This window comes from Rhinolophus hipposideros (assembly GCF_964194185.1).
Source record: "Rhinolophus hipposideros genome assembly, chromosome: 20".
Taxonomy (NCBI): Eukaryota; Metazoa; Chordata; class Mammalia; order Chiroptera; family Rhinolophidae; genus Rhinolophus; species Rhinolophus hipposideros.
The window spans coordinates 45,092,850-45,114,573 of NC_138066.1; positions in this window are offsets into that span (position 1 = coordinate 45,092,850).

A 21,724-nucleotide genomic window follows, 5' to 3' on the forward strand; every position below is an offset into this window, starting at 1 on the left:
TATTTTATTGGCAATAATTCAAAGCTTATTAAAATCCAGATGGAGAGAGACCTGCAGCATATTTGAGCCCATATGCCCAGTTGGGTACTGCACTATTTAATTGCCTGCATTTCAGTCATAATTTCTTTCTTGGTTGTACTTTGATATTCTCCAAAGTGTTTATGTAATCTGTCAGTTGGTGTCTCCCCTTATCATCTATAAAACTGGTTCTAATGGTCATCTGTAAAATGACTTAGTTAAATTCTACGTACGATATTTTTACTATTTTTATATTGGTGTTAACATCGAACCATGAAGAGGCAATTCAGTGAGTCATTTGTGATTCTTTGTATGTAGCTCTATTAAATTAAAAATGTCTGGTTTTTAATCCAATAATATTTTCCTAAGCAAATTAAGGCTGTTAGGTACACAGGGCATGCCATCTCTGTAGTTTGGATAATTTGTAAGAGAATTCTGTCATTGCAAGTATCGTGTTCATTAACTGATACGCAGAAGATACCTCATGTTAGTCAGGCAAACCAGTAGTGCTATTTAGGGTGCTAATAGCATGACATACAAATAATTATAGGTAGAAACAACTCATTTTGTTCCAATGGCCAGAACTCAGAGCTCATAATTCTGTACATAGCCATTCTGTCCTCATCTGTTACCCTCTGACTGAATCCCAAATTTCTTATGTCCTTCATCCTCTCTTTAATTTTTACAATAGGCCAGAGCTCTTCTTTCTATGAATTCTTAGTACATTGAAAAGGGTCTGACGACTCATTTTGCACTTAATCTTGTGCTTCCCTGAACTGTCATTTATTGCTTCCTGACTTTGTCTTATCTCCTACACTTATATGCTTCTGGAGAGACAGGATTTTGTCCTGCTTTTCTAGAGCTTACACAGTGCTGAAGTGTCCTATGCCTTACAAACCTTGCATGAAGGTGCCATATTCAATGAGCTTTCATTCATTGTATATTAGTTCATACTATGCTGTATTGTGAGTGTCCGTTTACTACTCTGCAATGCTCACTCGATGACATGTGTTTTGAGAGCAGTGTGTGTGTGTGTGTGTGTGTGTGTGTTTGCAAGTGTGTTTTTCATTATTATGTCACACCAGGACTTAGATAGTCCCAGATATATAAATATGGACCACACTTGTCTGCAAGACATTTACTGAGTGAAAGAACATAGGCAGCAATGGGACTTTGGTAGTTTCCTTGCTTCACTATTGACAGATTACTGAGCCTCCTTGAATGTATCTCTTTGACTAATTCTTTTCATCATGACCATTTGGAGAGTTTAGTCAGTAGGTAAAATCTTTCTCAAACCATAGAGAGGAAAACAATCAATCTCTTTTGAACTCAATTTTAAAACTTTCATTCCATTCATTCCTAATTCTGACATGGCACTAATTGAGGATCCATCTTAAGGTAACTTCAAAGTCTTAAATGATTTTAAGAATGTGGTAGCAAGAACATTGGCATTTAAAATGCAGTAAAAGAGCTTACTGACCTAAATGCCACTTCACCAAAATTGTTGAGAAAGAGAAGGAAAAAAGATGCCTAGAATAGACAAAAGAGAGGTAATAAAGTCCTTGCACTAAACCCACAGAAAATTAAAAGTAAGTAGTTAAGAAAAACAAAAGTAATTTTACTAACAATTGTCACCCCAATAAATTAAAAAACAAAAACAAAAAAAGAAAAACAAAAGAGGTAGAAGGGAATTGCTAGACACAAGCATACTGACTGCAGTTAGAAATTATAATTAACTGCAGTTGAGGGAATACTTGTAGACAGTGAAACTTTAATTTTCCGACGTGTGGTAGAATTTGGGAAGCATATCAGGTCTTTCTACAGAGTGGAGTCTTTGCCTTTGGGATCAGAGAGGAATGGATGAGGGGTACATGTCATTGATGTACCAAGAAACTGGGATCATATGTTGATATGTGTCTCTCTATTTCCCCCAAAGTTCCATAACCAGGTACTAGGCATTGAATTGTGTATACCCCACCCCCAACTCATGTTGAACCCCTAACCCACAACGTGATGCTATTTGGAGATGAGGCCTTAGGGACATAATTAGGGTTAGATGAAGGCATAGGGTGGGGGACTTCTGATGGGATTAGTGCCCTCATATGAAGAGGAAGAGACACCAAATCTCTCTCTCTCTCTCTCTGCCACATGAGTGAAGACATAACAAGACAGCAGTAAGTATTCTGCAAGCCAGGAAGAGAGTTCTCATCAGAACCTGACCATGCTGATACCCTAATCTCAGACTTTCCAGACTCCCAACTGTGAGAAAATAAATCTCTGTTGTTTTAGCCACCCAGTCTGTGGTCTTATGTTATGGTGGCTCAAGCTAAGACACCAGGTAGCAATTGATAATGATAACCTATGTGCTCTCAGGGCCCCTAAATAATAGGACCCTCCCTCCTGTGTGTTGACCTACATCCTTTACAGAACCCACAACACCATGTTGGACTCAGGGATTACATATTCACATTCCGTTTAAGAGACAGGATCTTGACATATTCATGTGAACCTTCCTAGACACTAGCACGATGACAAACACTTAAAGTTTTTACTGTGGAACCTAACACTGATACAGAAAACCACCCACATCAACTGTGTAACTTCATCAATTAGTAAACAATAAGCCCTCTCTTCTCCTTATTAACTTCCAATGTATTTGTTGAAGGAATCAGATCTTTGACCTTTGTAGTTCTCTGTAGTCCTGATTTTGTTAATTGTGTTCCCATGGCAAAGTTTAACACAAATCTCTGTATGTCCTATGCAATAGTGGTTGGGATTATAGTCTTGATCAGATGCTGGTTTGAGGATTTGGGCTTGACTATTTCATCGGTGGTGTGATTATTCCTCAGCGTGTGGGATTCACATTTCTGCTTGTCCACTCTTTATGAGACTTTGTAGAGGGACTCCTTGGAACTGCTCTGAGAGTTTTAAAGTTAAAGCCATTTTGACAGATTCTTTGAAGACCCTGCCTCATTTATAATGTTTCTAGTGTGGAGCTATTACAAATAGTGTTGACATGAAAATTCTTGTGCATGTCCTCTGGTAAACATATGCTTCTATCTGTGTTTCTGTGTAGCTAGGGGTGGGACTGCCAGATCATATGGAATGCTATGTTTGGCTTTAGTAGGTACAACCACACCATTTTTCAAAGTGGTTTTACCAATTCATTTGCTCAAAAGCAGTATATGACTCCCACCAATTGCTCTACATCCGGGCCAATTCTTGGTATTGAGAATCTTTTTTTAAAATTTTACACATTCTAGTGTGTCTTGTACATGTTCTCTAATGTCCCTATAAGGAAGGTGATTGCATTAGTCAGGGTTCTGCAGAGAAACAGAACCAAAATGATATCTGTATAGACATCTAAGGAAATATTTATTATGGAAATTAATTCATGCAGTTATGGAGGCTGAGAAGACCCAAGGTATACCATCTGCAAGCTAGAGAACCAGGAAAGCCAGTGGTATAATTCAGTCCAAAGGCCTGAGTACTGGGGAACAAGGGTGAGGATTGCAGGTTGGGAGTGAGGCCCTGGAGTCTGAAGGCCCAAGAACCAGGGGTTCTGATGTTTGAGGTCCAAGAACAGGAGAGATGGATGTTCCAGCTCAAGAAAAGAATAAGAATTCACCATTCTTCCACCTGTTTGTTCTGTTCAGGCCTTCGGGGGATCAGATGAATAAAGCACCTACATTGCTTTATTCAATTCACCAATTCAAATGCTAACGTCTTCTGGAAATAATCTCACTGCCACACCCAGAAATCCTGTTTTCCTGCCATCTGCACATCCCTTAGCCCAGTTAGTTGACACATAAAATTAACCATCACTGCGGTACCACTATTATTAACCCTATTTTGTGAATATGAAAATTGAAGGGCAAGTTGGTTAAGATACGCACCCAAGTCTACCAAGCTGGTTGGCACTTTTGAGTGCCCCAGGTGAAAGGTTTTAACTGAGGTTCCCTTTTTCCACTCTCCCTCTGAGCTGCCTTTCTGGTGCTCTGGTGCTGTGCTATGTGGTGACTCTGGGGACACAGAGCTTGTTTCCTTCCAGGAGCAGGCAGTTTTAGATCTGTGCCACAGTATCTGGTACTCCACATTTTTCTGTGTATTCTCAAGCCTATCAAACATGCCTCAAAGCAAACAGAAGCAAAGGCTTTCTGTCACTGCCACAGTCCATTTGGCGCGAGAAAAATTACCCTCATGGATTCCTGAAGTCAGACAGCTGGAGATGTATCTGCAGCAGCTTTCAACCCTAATGCCTGCTGAAGACTAATATTTCTGGCAAATGTATTATAAAACACTGGCTGTCCTCCCCTTTTGAGTATTCTGGGCCTTGAAAGCATTTCTTCCTGCTGTGTTTTTTTCTCTGTGGAGGTGGTTTATGTTCTTGTATTTAGTAATGAGCCGAGTATGCTAGCATGCTAGGTTCCTTCTTCTAAATACATTCCTTCTCCCTTGGGGAGCTCTTAGGAAGAAGTAGAGAGTAGCCAAGATATTTAATATAAAGGTCTATCATGAAATCTTGAGAGAGAGAAAGAGAGAGAGAGAGAGAAATGGGTTAAGATGCTCAGTCCCAAATGCCCCAAAAAGACAAGGTGGGTAGCTGGACGGTGATGTCAGGTCAAAGGTTGTCGTTACTGTTTTGATAACAGAAAAATGATAGTGCATAAAAGCAAATGGGAATGAATCAGTGGACACAGAGTGGTTGATCATACAACTGAGAGAAAATTGGTAAAGTAAGGTTCCCAGAAGGTGAACAGTGAACCTGGATATCAGGCATAAGTGAACTCAGCTCTTCCATTGGTCAGAAGGGAGCAAAGGAATAGGGACTGCATCAGGCAAACCCACATGTACGCAGATTTAGCTAGTAGATGGAGGGAAGATGAGATAATTTCCGTCTTACACCTTCTGCTTTGTAAAGTAGCAGGTGAGATCCTCCACCCAAGGAAGAGCGATAGGGGTCAGTGCTGGCAGATTTGGAAGGCATCACAAAGTAAAAAAAAAAAAAAAAAAAAATCCATTTCAACTCAAAAAGTGAGTCAGAGAGAGAAACCTAAGTGGAATTTATCATGAAAAACATTAGAGAATTGTAGGCTGCATGCAGAAGATGTGAAATGTTATGCAACTTGTACCCAATGTTTGATTGAGTTTTAATTAACTTTATTATCACCAGTGTTCAATGTGTTACCTGTCAATGCTTCATCTTTCAATGCCACCAGTATGTTTTTTTGCTTTTTTTTTTTTTTTTTTTTTTTGAGAGCAGATGCTGGGAGATCTATTAGGAAATGATTTTTGAATATCAAATTCTCTGTGTCAATAGAACCAATTATCCTTAGAAAAAACAAGCATCGCCAGTGATATAAGCCAGTGGCTGCTGCCATCTGTCTAAGTCAGTGAGAAAGGATTCTTTTCTCTTGTTAAGTATCTTCCCCTTCTCTTCTTTCTCTCTTAAAATTAATTTCACTTGAAGAGAGTCTTCCCTTTACAGTTGACATCTGATTCATAACTTTGTGTTTCACTGGTTTGTTCTAACCTGAGGTTCCATATCTAGTTCTGTTACACCTAAATGGTGGCTATTACCCAGTTCCTAGGCAAGTCTCTGCTGCATTCTGAAAAAAATAGTTTTTAAAAGTGCAATATAGAGAAAGAGCCAGCAGGGGCAGGGCTTTTGCCCTTTGGCTTGCCTTGTCCCCTGAGGAGTGGGTCCAGGGCTGGAAGTCACCAACTGTCTTTCAGCCCTACAGGCGGTGCCCCGCCCTCATCTACAATGGATGAAACAATGATGTGTTTCAGAGCTGTCTCGCCAAGCCTGCTTTCTAAGAGTTCGGGCTGATCTCCTTTTCAGGGGAAGTTGGGGAGGGGATGACGTTGGGGTAGAGAAAGGAAGAAAAATCCTGTCTTGGCCATCAACAGGTGAAGCCTAAAAATTTCACTGGAAAAAGTTATGGAAGAAGTAACAGCTGCAGGCCTGTTTGGAGAAAGTCAGTGGAGTAGTTTCCATGGGACATCTGTTTCATCTGCAGATTTTTTTTTCCTGTTTAAATAAGGCATGAGCTGAAAGCCCACTTTATTTAGGAGATGTTAACTCCAGGGCTCCTGAGGGCTTTGCAAACTGCCAACATACCCTCCTCATCGCCCTCTTTACATACCTCCCACCAGCCTGTCACCATGGAGCTCAGTGGAAAAAAGAGCATCCAGAGATTAAAATAGCTTTGGTGCAAGGTGGAAACCTTCAAGCTATACTGTGCCCTCTAGTCTTCTCGTTGAGAAGCATCAGCCAGAGATGAATCAAACTGGATGGGAAGGAAGCAAAAATTTACTTTTGTAGTCAACACATATGGCAGTGTACACAGTAGGCATTCAATAAGCTTCTGTGTTTTGGAATAAATGAAAGAAAAAAAGAACAGCTAACAATCCCTTGTTTTGTATGACTCGGAGGAAAGAGCTAAGTCATTTTGCAAAAGTTGAGATAATATTGTGAGACCTAAGGGTAATACTGCCTTCAATATAAAAAATAGTGAACCAACGTATTGGATGATCGCTTCTTCAAGAAAGGATGTTATATGAGAATAACTTGGTTTCAAAAGTCAATATAATAACAAAATCCAATCTTGATGCAGTCCAGGTTAATCCTCAGAAAAGTAACATAGGCAACAAAAGCATAAGGACATAGTTAAAGAATTGGAGTCTGCCTAGAAAACTTTATTACCCTATAATTTTAAGAATCAGTGAAAGGAAAAAAAAATCTCATTAACTTAGGTAAAGAATAGAAGGAATGCAGAAATCTTTTTCACAGAAGTGAGCTATTCTTATGGTTATCTTCAATCCACTTTAAAATTTCTTTTTCACTTGGTGTCTGAGATGGTACAATTATAAATGCCTTACCGGATTTTTGGTTAGGCACAAATGACATTTATTATTGCTAAAGACATGGGGAAAGATAACAGAGAGAAAAATGGTAAGGTTAATCAGAGCTAAAACTCCATCAGATATGATAGATATATATGTACACTTAGAATCTTCAAAATCAGTATTTGTTCTCCAAGTAAGAATTGATCTAAAATTATTCTGAACAGGATTATCTACCCTAGGAATATGAGAAATACAATTTTCATATTCTTTCTCTACCAATACTATATGTATATTTATACACAGGTTCAACTTCAAGTTACTTCCATCCAGACCATCAAGCTATGCTCTAATCAGGGGACCAAATAAAACTTATTTCTCTGGACTGCTTCTAACTCTAAAGAACCACTTTCCTTCTTTGTGATGATCAAAACACTGGGTCAATGAGCAAAACAAAGGAATAAAAAAATGAATGGATAATTATTCTTTTTTATTCAATATTAAAGGGTCTACTGCAAACTTATTGAATAATCATGATAAATATCAGATAGAAATTTACTTTTCAGAATTCCTCTGGAAAGAATATTATATTTGTTCAGAAAATGTGTTTTTATAAGTTGTCTAGAGCTGTGACTAAGAAGGAAATTGCATATTAAAGTAAAAAAGAAAAAAAGCTGAGAAGTAGTCAAAGGAGAAAGGAGAGTAATGGCCCATCCTTTGTCTGCATGGCCACCCTGTCCTGTGATACAGAGCCATGCTTCTCAGTGCATAGAAAACCCTGTGTGCTTGCTGAAATGTACGCTCTGTTTCAGTATGGCTGTGGTAGACCAAAGTCTTTATTTCCAAAAAGTGATGCTAAGGCTGATAGCTCAAGGACCACACTGGATAAGCACTTTATAGAAAGCACTGATTTAATTTTCTCTGCTCATTTTGGGGTAGACATTGGAACAGAGTGAGTTATCCTGTGTTATAGAGGACCTACTTCACATACTGAAAAAGATAGCAATCAGAGGAATTTGGGTCACGCCCACCATAGTAGAATAATTGAAGAGGCCCAATGGGGCAACACAAGTTATTAAGAAAGTTGAAGCTGTTGCTATGACTTATGCATGGAAAATCCTCCTCCATCACTCATAAAATATATTCAATGAAAGGTTCACAGCAAAATCAAGAGTTTCTCAGTTTTGCATCCAGGTGGGTCTGGGAAGAACGAAGAGCAGGAACCAAAAGAGAAAATGACATCTGAATGACAGAAACAGTAACTGACATTTATTGAGCATTTATCTGTGTCAGTCACTCTAAGTGTGTTGCATTTTCTACCATCATCATTGCCAGTTTACATACAAGAAAACCTAAGGCATAGAGAGGTTAAGTCCGCACACCTACTTTCTCATTCTTATCTACAAAGCTCAAAGACTACATTCAGTTACTCAAGGACTTAAATATATATTTTCATTGTCAACTTAAATGAGGAAAAATCAATGCCCCCCTCTCTCCTTCTTTCCCTTTCTTTTTTCCTCTGCCTCTATCTTTCTATCTCACCTCCCACCCCTGTCACCAACAATTTTGGAGGAAGGTACTCTAAGAATTCCTGAGAGCCACTTTTTAATTCCTATTCCCTCATTTTATATAATAGCTTGGTTTTCTTCCCCTTGTGTACAGTCAGATCTTCAGATTATATTAACACGCTTTGTTCTGTGAATTCAGACCTTTAGTGAAGCATAGGCTCTTAAAGTGAAATAAGTGAAAGTGATCACAGAGGAATTATAGCACCTTTCATAGATGAATTACCCTTTTAAAAATTATACTTACCACCCAACAGAAGAAACAGAATATTACCAAAAGCTTTGATGCTCCCAAGTATCCTTCTCTGATAGTAACCACCCATGAATTCTGTAGTCATTAATCCTTTGCCTTTCTTTATAGCTGCAAAATAAATATAGGGGACCCTAAAATAGATGTTGTGCATTTTTGAATTGTTTATAAATGACACCAGAGTAAATATTTTCTCCTGCAATTTGTTTTGTTCCAATCAGTGTTATGTTTGTAAGATTTGCTGATGAAGACTTCTTTCTGTAGGTGGAGTTCATTCCTTTTTTCACTACTGTAACAAGGCATTGTGTGACTATAATGGTTGATTAGTTCACTTGCTATCAGAGGACATGAGTTTTCTTTCTGGATTGTTTTGCTTTTGTTACCACAAATGATTTTTTTCTTAAACACATGAGTTCCACAACCCATTTTCTCTCTACTTGTCATGTTATATCCATTCCCATCTTATTTTCGTTCAATAGTTCTCATCTTTGGCTGTATATTAGAATTAACTGGGGAATATTTAAAACATCCTGATGCCCACATTCCACTCTAGACCAATTGTATCAGAATCTTTAGAGGTAGGACTCAGGTATTAGATTTATGTAAGGTTTCCCAGGTGCTGCCAATGTGCAGTGAAGGTTGCATGACACTATATTAATTCCACCTCATTTGAATGGAAAAACTGCCTTCCTGGTTACAAGCGCATTCAATATAACTTCCCAGAAACATGTCTTCAAAAATCAGGACTTAAACAGCTGTCACAAACCTAGAGCTCCATCCTCATTACCTGTTTTGGTTTTTGTTGTTGTTGTTTGTTTTCTTTTCTTTTGAGCTGAATGGTTTGCATGCCCATCCATTCGCTTATGTCATATGTGTTCAGTGATGACTTGATAGCCTAAAAAACCTCTAAGCAGTGGCTTCTTGAGGAAGCATTAGTTATTCATGGTGTGTGCTGGGTAACTTTGCAAAACAGAGCTCTTGTTTATTCAGGGCCCAAAGGTTAAAACTCCAAATAGGAGCCAATCCTTTAAAAATCTGCGGGGGAAAAAGAAAAAATCACAGCAGTTTGCTCTGAAGTCGATAAATATTAAACTTAGTGTCACATGATCTGCCCTGATCTTCTGCAAACCACAGATACCATCCTTTTATAGGAAATGTTCCTCTGGCCATTAGCCATTTGTTCAAGTAGAACCCTTGGTAGAGGATGAGTCAATAGGATGAGTGGTGACTCAGGTGCCGAGTAAAACAGAGAATGAGTTGATTTAATGCCTTGACAAGTAGCTTGTTACCCAATTATGCAACATGTAGCCTGATATCCAAGAAAATCATTATCGAGCATGAGCCATGGATTGGAACTAAACTCCTCATTACCCCAGTGGGACAGCATTAGATAAAGAGCTCTTATTCATTCTTTAGAGGGCTTAATGATAATAACAACACAGAGATAATTTGGAGCAGCCAGCAACCCATATGCTCTAACAGCAGTGCGCAGCGAAATTAATCTGCGAGTTATGACCTGTATCTTTTGGAGTGGGGGGTTTATTAATGTTCTGTGTTAACGATGTCATGCATTTTCCGTGAGGGCTGCTACTCCAGGAATCATCGGGATTTAGAATTACTCTCATCCTTTCTATCTACCCCAAACTCCTTCTCCTTGATTTCCAAGCCATTTTTTTAAAATCAATTTTCGCATTCCCTTATTTTTCTGAGAATAAAATTTGGGGGGAAAAACACCTGCTGAAAAAATATAACATGTAAATTATATATGCATAGCTCAATTACGGTTATATAAGGTTTACAGAATATTTACATCATAATGTAAATAGCCTAGGAGTCTATTCAGGCAACAGATGTTATGCAGTTTCTGTGATTTAGTGTTAATGAAACAGTAATTTGACTTGTTTTCTTGGCCAAGTGACTGCGTTTTCATCCTTCAAATTCTCTCAGATATGGCGGTTTGCACAGACTAGATAAAGAATACTAACTAAAATTTTCTAATTCCTTAATCCAACTGGCCTGTTGCCTTCGTCTGTTTTTTTCTGCAGGGCTGTTTGTATCATCAGAGACTTAGATAAGCTTAGATTACACGTACAAATGATGGGCATACACAAACCTATTCTTAGGTAGATGAGTTTTGAACCATTTCAACACACTCCAAGATATTAAGCCCTTGATGATTATACATTGGCAGAGAAGAAGAAAAATAAAAATAACTTAGAAGAGTTAAGGCCAAGGGTTTTTTGTTTGCTTATTTGTTTGTTTGCCCATGATGAAAAGTAAATGGCAGGTTGATAATGAGCAGCAGTATGCCAGTTGTAAGTAATACTGCTGGTATCACAGTTTTTCTTTTTCCTCACACATGCGAATGCCTCACAACATTCAAGGAAGAGTCAGCCTCCTAACTGTGTGATCCCTATACTTGGGTGAAGGATAAAAGGAAAGAAAGAAAAAATTACATTGGATGCATAAAATTCATATAGTTTAATTATACAAAAGATTGTTACATAAAGTTATAAGCTATAAAATTTGTTAAGGGTCATTTATCCACATAGGAGGTGGAAAATAACTATACAGCGGGGGTGCCAAAAAATAGATACAAGTGGATACTTTGGTCAACGTTGCTCAAGCCGTAGTTCGCTGTGATCAGAACTATGGACGCTGATGGGAACTAGTTTGAGCACCTCTTGTAACTGCAGAAGTCAAACGTGACTTGTATTCATCGTTTGTTATCATTATATATTGAGTATTATAATTTTAATAGTTTTCCTTTCTTAAAATGTGTATTCGTTTTTGGCTCTCCCTGTCTGTCTCTCCGTCTCTCTGTCTCTCTGTCTCTGTCTCTGTCTGTCTGTCTGTCTCTCTCTCTCTCCCTCTCTCTCTCTCTCTCTATATATATATATATATATATGTATGTGTGTGTGTGTAGTGTATATATGTGTATATATGTACTGTGTACTCGTGTGTGTGCACACACACATACATACATAAAATGTAGATGGAAAAGAAAAGTATTCAAACAAAAATCAGAGAAAGAAGGACAATCCCTATTAACTATTTAATTTTCCTTTCTCTATTTTTCTTTCTCTGTTTCTTTGTTAATTTTCTTTAAAAGTAGTTTCTGGTTAATAGAGAAGCATGAAGAATAGTCTACTTCACTGGAAGTTCATTTGTAAGTTTTAAGACTAAAGGAACCCCTACGCACATTTTTTTATCTGGCTGCCTTAGAAATTAAACTTCTACCACTGGACATCATTTCTATGCAAAATGAACAGAAGAGCAAATCGCACTTGTGTTCAGGGTCTTTCCACTCAATTTTTCTGGAATCTGCTGCCCTACTGCTATTCACTAAGAGCTGTATTAACACAGGGTAGCCCCATATTACACAACTGTTTACATCATTTTAATAATATTTTATTTACTATATGTATGCTATGCGATCTAAATTCAGGTGGGAAAATGAATAAGGGGTAAAGTGTATTATTGCAGACTTTGCTTTGTATTTCGTGATTAGGTTTTTACTGATGTAGTTTATTGGCAGAGATATAAAATAAACTATATAGCAAGTCAGATTACTATTTTATTGCCTATAGCGTAGCCATCTAGCTTAGTTGGATAGGTGAACGTACACTGAGTATATTATTGTATATTTAATGCAAATATATGACCCGAATTTTGCTTTATTGATGGCCAGAGGCTTCCCCCTCACTCCTGCAGGAAGTCTATCAGATGCAGCCTTTGTTTCCTATGAGAGGATCTGAGAGAGGAGAGAGAGAGAGAGAGAGAGAGAGAGAGAGAGCAAGAGAGAAAGAGACAGGAGAGAGAGAGAGAGGAACAACACAAATACACACACACACACACACACACACACACCCCTTAAATAAGATATATTATCTGATGGTTGATCAGAGTTATAATCCATTTATATATGACAGCACTATTAATATGTGTCATGCATCATTGTTCTGATTAAATAAACACACTCTATTAAAAACAGAATCCAGCAGACCCTTTTAATTTACTATCCTTGGGCATTAAGGGCATCTTAAGGAAACCTGGGCATATTCTTTCAAAACAAAATGAAATGGAAAATTGAGGCCGATTCCAAAATGTATCAATCCTGGTACTAGTCGTGTGAGTCTTTTAGGTTCTCATGATGCCATGATCCAAAGCAATGCTGTTTTCTCTCATCCTTTTCTCCAAGTACCTGGAGAAGCAAACAAATGTTGAGCTTAATGATGGGTTTTAAGTAGAATTTTTAAAAATATGCTTAAGTGACTTTCTGTGCTGCTGTATATCACGCATCACGTATGTGATAAAGCAGTATACTATGTTTGTGGTAGGCAAACAAGAGTTTTAGATCATTTCCAGTTGAATCTGCGCAATCAAATCTGATGGCCATTTGAAACAACATTCTAAGTTTTAATCCAAGTGTTAATAGCGTCACATGAAATGAAAATGTCTTCATTCCTTTTCTGTACCTTAGAGCGTGTATTCTGGAGTCACAAAACCATTTATTACCAGGGAGGTATTGGTCTTTGAAGTCCATATAATTACAGGAGAAACTTAATGCACTCAACTTTAGTGAGTTTTATGCATTATCTCAGAAGATTATTAAAATTCTCTTTAATTAGCAGAGCAAAAAAAGTTAACTTGAAGAATATTTTCTGCTCTTCGTTCACGGACCCTTGTCAGACTTCAGCAGGGTAATTTAATATCCCCTGAAATGTCCTGGGCCAAAGTATCATTACAAGGGGATCATTTTACACAAAGGCAAATACCTCACCGATTATGTTCATTCAATTACAATGAAAGTGAATGCCCCTTAAGAGCACTCGTTGTTTCCGTTTATTATGCGCAATGAAGCAGATGTGGTACACTAGAACAACTCATCTCACGAATACCTGAGACAGGTACCTGAAATCACCCTGCCATCTATATCCTTTATAAGAGTTTCGTTTATTGGGTAACGCTATGGAAGGAAATAAAAATAGGCATATCCTGTTAACGCAACAATGGGAACCTCTTTCTGCATAGCCGTGAATTGTCTAAGCAGCTCCATGTATTCCAAATACATCCCCTGGGCAACATTTCCTCTTGAGTCTAATTAGAGTCCATTCTGTGTATTTACAAACAGGAAGCAACAAGTCTGTGACCTCACGATCTTCACGCAAAGGCCTCTTCAATTAGCATGGGGCGTTGGTTTTATTAGGGAATGGACGTAGGGTCCTCCTAAGTTCTGTCTGTGACAAGCACAGATGACCTATTTTTTTCTCTGTTAAAGATGACAATCACAAGATTGTTTTTATATTATTAATTTGACACATAGAGACGTTTTCTAGGAGTTTTAACAACCCCATTCCAATCGTCTTAAAAAGTGGGCGGTTAATAGTTGGGAATCATAAGTTAGGGATTCAATATCTGGAGTAAACTTGAAAAATAAACTGTAAATAATGGCATAGAAAAGGTCCCATTACATCAAGATGGATGTGGACAAAGGTAACATGTCATAAAAGCACATTTTCAAAGGAAGAAAAAAGCAGTGCCCACCCATAAATGGATACCATCTTCATAGTTTTTTTTGGTAAAACTTAATGTGTGTGAGTAGCTCATAAAAAACAGATAAGGATTCTAAACTGAAGAAAACAAAATATATTTTCCCATTGTTTAGTGTAGACCAGCACTATTTAAATAGAGTCAACTTCAATTCTCTAGAGCCTAAAATATTATTAGTATAAAAACATGTTCTTTTAGGCCATACTGTATCTAGATATTGTTTGGGAAAATACATTTTGTATTATTTGGGGAAGGGGGGATTAAGAATATATACTATTTAGCATAGAAAAGCCTGAGTCAGCACTACTATTGGTGATTATATGATTATAAATTAAAATAGCCACCCAAATATTGGTAATATTTATTATTCCATGTTAATATCTGCAAGCCTCATTACAGAGTATTCTCCTTTCTGTTCCACCTAAAGTAGAACAACTGGTGACATAACCTTTCCAATTCTTAAGCATGAACTTGGCAGTGGTTATTAGGTTACTTAAATAATCTAAATATGAATCTAGATTGTATTTGGTTACTGCAGGCAATGCTACAGATACAATGTGGTTTAAAAACATGGCTGAAAATTAGCAAGCATAAACACTTTTAAAATATCAGCTTATTCTTTTCCCAGTTGCATTTGTTGAAATGCTACAATCCCTGAGAAGGTCAGGTCAAGAATTTCTTATTTGCGAATCAATTTAATATTCAAACGCATTCTATGTGTTCCCTCCTCTGCCTTTTAACATTTCAAGGTGCATGTGACACAAAAAAGAAATCTTGAATTCATCAATTTATCTTTTGTGGCAAGAAAACTTCTAGTATGGCAAGCACACGGGCCAAATTTACATGTTGTCCTTACACATCACAAGTAATTGATACATAGGGATACTTAATAGACTTTAACTTGAGGATGCTGGTGAAGATAAATTTACCCAATATTTCTGTGAATTTCAAATGCTACCATTATTAATAAAAACAGTAAGGGTGTATTCTGTGCCAGAAACTGTACTCAGTTCTTCCCATGGATTTTCTCTATCTCACCATTAATCGATAAGATAGTTACTATGATTATCCTTGTTTTGTGCATAAAGAAGGTAAATTCTAGAGAGACTAAATAATGTGCTCAAAATTAGAGCTGGGAAGAGGCATAGCCACACCTAAACTAAGACAATATAAATGTCAGTCTCATTTTCTTCATCACTCTGTTGCATTGCCTGCTATTTTAGCCGACTTTCCTCAAATTCAATTGCTTCTCTGTGCACTTGACTAGTACGTAACATGCTATGAGGTTTACAGAATTATCTTTCTGAGAGACCAAAAACTTATGGCAATACAAAACCAAAGAAGGAAGGAAGAGAATCCCAATTATTGGTATGCTTTAAGAGGCTTCAGGGACCTCTGATGTTGGATTGAAAAGATCAGCATGGAAAATTATAAATCAAAGGAAGAAAGGTAGGTGCTTTGGAAGTTAAGCAGTGCTGTAGATCATTAGATATCCATAAATAGATTAAACAAATGCTTAATATGTTGGAAACTCAGAAAAGAGATTTAAATGAGAGCTACTGGTAGTATTAAATTCACTGAAAGATGATGAAGGGATAAGGAAGGGATAAGGAATAAGGAGGGATAAAGAAGGTGGTGTTCCGTGGGGTTACAGGAAAGGGAGGGCATAAACACAACACAATGATTACATTCATAGAAATGATCTTTTCTCAGTATTCTCCTAAATTATTTTAAAAAAACAGGCAAATACTCTGTCTAATCTACTTAGCATCCATCAAACTGTGCTTCACAGTTCCCACTAGATTTGAGTCAAACCAGATAATAAGGTTATGAGATGATCATTTGACATATACTTCTATAATCATCATAGTTTGGACCCTGCCCATTTCGTAGATAGCTTAAATAAGATGACATCTTTTGAAGGTTGAATCTGTGAAGCAAAAAGTGCTATTTTGAAGGCTTGGCAGAAGCACTGCTCATCCTGTGATGGGTGTTAAAGTATAAACTAGATCAAATGACATTTCTGGACAGTATAGGTTCTTGAGAACTGATTCATGGAAATTACTCATTGATAATATTTTATATTTATTTTGGGTTATCTTTTAGGATTTGGAGCACTTTGTGCTATATAAGACTAAGTCATTCCACTGGAAAGGCTGGAGAAATTTTTCAAATGTTTTTGTTTTGGGTGGTTTTATTGGTCTGCTCAACTCAGTTTGTGGAGCGTACCTTATAAACCCCCTGCACCTGCTCCCCTTGATTATGAAGTGCATAATATTATGAATTGCATAATACTTTGCGGGGAGAATGATCTATTTCCCAATAGTTATAGAAGAGACTTCAGTGAGCGATAAGGGGTGGTTTAGAGGAAGCTATTCTTTCTTTGTGGCCCTGGTGGGTTTAAAATGGTAATCTATGCAAGGGATAACAGAATCCCTCATCCCTAAGTCATCCCTAAGAGATGAGACATCCCTAAGTCTCATCTCTCCCCCAGAGATAAGAATTTTGAACACTATTTAATCTCCTAAGAGAGATTTCCAAACGTTTAGAGGGTCCCCTCAGTCTTGTAAGGTAGTGTCCAAGTAAGGTTTTGATAAGTAACATGACAAACGAAAATCTAGGGAGGACTCATTTTCCAGCTAATTTCCCATGTGAGGTAATACAAGAGGCCACAACTGAAGAAAGATGCTGAGATTTAATGTGAAGAGGTCTTATAGATAGCAGGAGGGGGCAAAGGTGATGAGGAGGTTAGTTAGAAGATTGGAGAAACCAGACACATAGGAATTTCTACGTGTGAAAAAAGAAAAAGTCAAAGTTCGTAACTAAGGTAAGTTATAGGCACTACTTAAGAGGAAACAGGAAAAAAAATTGGAAAAGTAAAGGAAATGTGGTAGCATGATTTGGGAAAGGATTTATGGACATTTGATGTTGAGATAATGTTTGATTTTATTTATACTCTGTGTTTGGAAACCCGAGCTTTACTGTCTCCTGTGGCCTTCCCCCAGTTAGAAAAAAAAAATCATTTCAAAATACTCTATTTTAACCCATAAGGTTAACACTATGATTAATAGTTGTTTTTTTGTTTTGTTTTGTTTTTTATAAAAAAAGAGGCGGGGGGAACGACTAACTTTTCCCAGGCTTATTTCAAATGAATTGGAGCAGTCAGTGAAAACCAGAAAAATAAAGAGAAAGCCATTTGAATGACTTGTTGCGTATTTCTATTTGAAAATTCCCTTATAATATTGAATATAACATAAGAGTATAAATCATTTACAATAGAGTATGATTTGTAGAATGAACTAGCTTCTCTTTTCCATTCTTTACCTCTGAAAATATTGAGCTAAGTGAAATATTTTTATTTATCCCTTTTGCTTATCTATTATTAGTTCCCAATTGAGTATAACTTTTTGGTTTAAAGTGAAAAGGGACATTTTGGAAGTGGCTAAAAGAACCTGATTCTGAAACCTAATGAAGATATCTAGCAAAAAGACAACTGTAGGCAAATTCTAGTGCTTAGTCAGTGAGTGGGCCGAACTGAAGCTAAAGAACCCATATGGGAATTCGAATTGTAGTTCTTTAACTGACTAGCTATGTATCCATTTAAGCCAATTAGCTTCTCTAAGCTGAGGGTTAAAATTGCAAACACACTGTATGATAGCCCTGTGATCTTTGGCAAGTCACCTAATATTTTGGAGCCTCGATTTCCTCATCTGTAAAATGGAGAAATAATAGTAGTCATTCTAGAGATTTGTTATGTGAATTAAATGAAGTAATAAACCAAAAAGCACATAGAACAGGAAGTTTTCCACAATGTGAGCCTGCCACTGTGGAAGGGAACATGACATAATGATTAAATCCTATTAAGATAGTTAAGAATCATGAGAAATGCTTAAGGGAAGTAAACATGAACATGTAATTTGAAGAATAAGAAACAAAAAACAAAACCTAAGGAAAATGACACCAGGGAAGCAAATGGCACTAGGTAAGGACTCAGGGAAAATATCTCTGCAGAAGTGATATCTGAGCTAAGACCTGAAAAAGAACCTAGTAAAAAGGTGGTCACCCTCGGTGTTAACCAAATAAAAGCAAGTTAAACCAATCAAAGAGTATAATTAGGCTACCAGGTTGAAAAAACTAAAAAAGATAAATCACAATAAGTCGTGGTGAATACAGATACAGGCTCTTCTAGTAGAATTTTTCTAGAGAGCAGTTAAACTGTGAATAATTGTTGACCCATATTCATACCTTTCAAATATTGTCTAAAGACGTAACTGAACAAATTCTCAAATAGGCACGTACAATTTTATGGCAATATTTCTTCAGCACGAATGCTTTTGTTGTTGCCTTTAATTTTTAAATGCTATTTATGTAGCAAGGATGTTTATATTAAAAAAATTGAAAACTACCCAAATGTTCATTAGTTGTAGAAGATTGGTTCAATGAATTATGCTGCTCTACAGGCAATGCAGCTATTAAAGATGTAGCTACAATATGCTGTTACTATTCTTTCAGGTAGAAAAGGTTGTATGATTAGTAGTCTTTGTGACACACATGACCTAAAGTCACTTATCCAAAGCAGAATGTTTTTCTGCTTGTTGGCTATTTCGATCGATTATTAGGGTAAATAAATTAAAGGGTATAAATTTCTGCCATTTTGCCTTGTTTGTGTATCCCACCTCAATGCTATCCCAGAACTTAATTTCAGCAATCATTCTGTTCCAAGTCATTGTCTGAAAAGTGTGTTTGATGTACTTCTCCTGGAGACAGTAGGACAGTAGTCAGGACACCTGTTTTGTCCTTTTCTACAAGCAAGCCATGAGGTCATAGAGAAAGTCATTTTGCCAAAGAATCCTTATGCCATGGCATGAGAGCTGGGCTTTGACGTTTCCCATGAGTTTTACATTGCACTGTCCATATCTGGGTTCAAGCCCGTGACCTTGGAAACTTGATCTGATGATCTTCAATTTAAGAAACATAAGCGAGCACCCGCCATGTGTTAGGTACAGTGATCGGTACCATGCTTCTTGGAGGGTTTTCCTTTTCCCACTGTGTTTCAGGAGTACCCAGGGTGTTTTTCACTTATAACAATATATCAAGTCAGACCTGAGTTTTTCTTTATCAACAAGGCTATAGGAGTAAGCTGTGGGTAAGATATTGGCGTGACATTTTTAGGCGACAAACGGATCTGGACCACTTGTTCACATACCTTATTTGTGCCTTCTGGTGAGCCCAGTACCACTCCTGAATGTGTCTCATCATCTTACCATGTATTCTTGTTGTGTCTGAACAACCTTACGGCTTGTTGCTGAACTCATGGCAGGCATATTCTATTTATCTGAGCTTTGTTTCATAGTTAGATGCTCAGTTTCTAACAGGGTCCTGTAGGAGCTAATGGACTGCCTCTTGTACTGTGAATAGGGAACGGACTTGCTCCAGAAATCTAGAGGTCTCCCCTGTGGTGTGCTGGGGGTCAGCTGGTACCTGCTCACTAGAGCTGATTGCCTGCAACTCTTCCCAATTCTGTTTTCAGTGACATCAAATTCATAACTTGAATCTGGCCATGGCAGGAGTATGTTATACCATGCACATGGTCAAACACTACAAAGAGAACTTTTTTCAGAGTTCCAGTTTAACAGCACACCTATAGATTTTCCCAGTGACTCTCTTATAGAACCTTTCCAGAGAAATCAAACAGCGTACTTCTGGACCAGTCACTCTACACTAGTGAGTGATCCAGTTCTGGAATTCTATCCCAATGGGCTACTTCCTACTGCCATTTCTAATACCAGCTGCTTTGGTTTGTGTTTCCCAAGAATCTAACCCCGAGACAAAGATTATGGTACGATCTTATTGGACAGGCAATCCCAGGAACCATGGTGGGAGAGTGAGAGGTGGAAATCAGAAGGGAAGAAAGACGATGAACAGTGTTATCGATCCTGTTACCACTGTGGGTTGGGAACATTAAAAAACCATACTAAACATACCTTAAAGTTATCCCAACTAGGGCGAGGAACCTGGGATATAGTTGTGCATAGGGCTGCTTCTGGAAACTTCCAGCCTGCCTTGTGCATAGGTAGAACATGGTTCTTGGGCCAGAAATAAAACCTTAGGCAAAGGTGTTTACAGGAAATGGCCTTTGATGAATAAAGGTAAATTCTGAGCGTGTATGAAGGCACCAATAATTTTTATGACAGGAAGTAACACATTTATTTTTCGTGTATTTTCTTTTGCATATTTGGCAAATAATTTGCTATAAACTCTAAGCTCTTTGGATCTCAGCAAAGGGAAATTTATCTGAAACAAACAAACAAAAATAATGTTTCAAACTATAAGGCTCTCTCTCTCAAGGGAGAAAAAAACATAGTCGTAAAAAATAATGACATTGTTGTCAAGGAAAGTCACCTTTACAGACTCTATATGCCAAGAATTACTTATTGTTAAAGAATAAAAATCAGGGGCCGGGTGGGTGGCTCAGTTGGTTGGAGCGCCGTGCTCCTAAGGCCAAGGTCACCAGTTCGATTCCCACGTGGGCCAGTGAGTTGTGACCTCTACAGCTAAGATTGTGAACAATGGCTTTCCCTGGAGCTGGGCTGCCTTGGGCTGCTGTGCAGTGGGCTGCCAGGAGTGGCAGGCAGCTGGCGAGAGATGCCGGGTGCTGCTGACCTATGACTGGAGACTAATGCTGGGGGCGGGGTGGAGAGAGTGCAAGGCTCATAATACTGCATGGGCCAGGGAGCTGTGTCCTACACAACTAGACTGAGAAACAACCACTTGAACTGGAGTGTGGGGGGCGGGGGCAGAAGAAGGGGGCAAAAAAAAAAAAAAAGAATAAAAATCAGCCTGTATCAAAGGAAATATAGAAAAAGTATTAACATCTAAAATGTCCCAAGAAAGGGTTCTGAATTTGAACCAGAGGACTTCCTTCCAAACATGTGACCACGCAGTAACAAAAGAAAAAGCAGTCTTACGATATTTATTTGGATTTTAGAGGCTTTGACAAAGAGCAGCACTGAATAGAAAATCACACTTTGAATGTGGTATTTTTACAGTAAATGCTGACTGATGGACTGCCTGAAAGTTCAGAAGCAGCCTTTGAATTTTATCTATTAAAAAAGTTAAAACAGGAAGATTAAAAATTACCAAATACAGATATGCAAAAAGATAAAAAGTTCCCAAGCTGCATCACTAGTATATAGTTCTTTCTTTCTTTCTTTCTTTCTTTCTTTCTTTCTTTCTTTCTTTCTTTCTTTCTTTCTTTCTTTCTTTCTTTCTTTCTTTCTTTCTTTCTCTCTCTCTCTCTCTCTCTCTCTCTCTCTCTCTCTCTCTCTCTCTCTCTCTCTCTCTCTCTTTCTCTTTTAACATTTTAGTATATATTCTCCAAAACATTCACATTCTCTCTCTCTGTCCCTTCCCTCCCCCACACTGTGTGTGTGTGTGTGTGTGTGTGTGTGTGTGTGTGTGTGTGTGTATGATGGACAGAGAAAGAGGA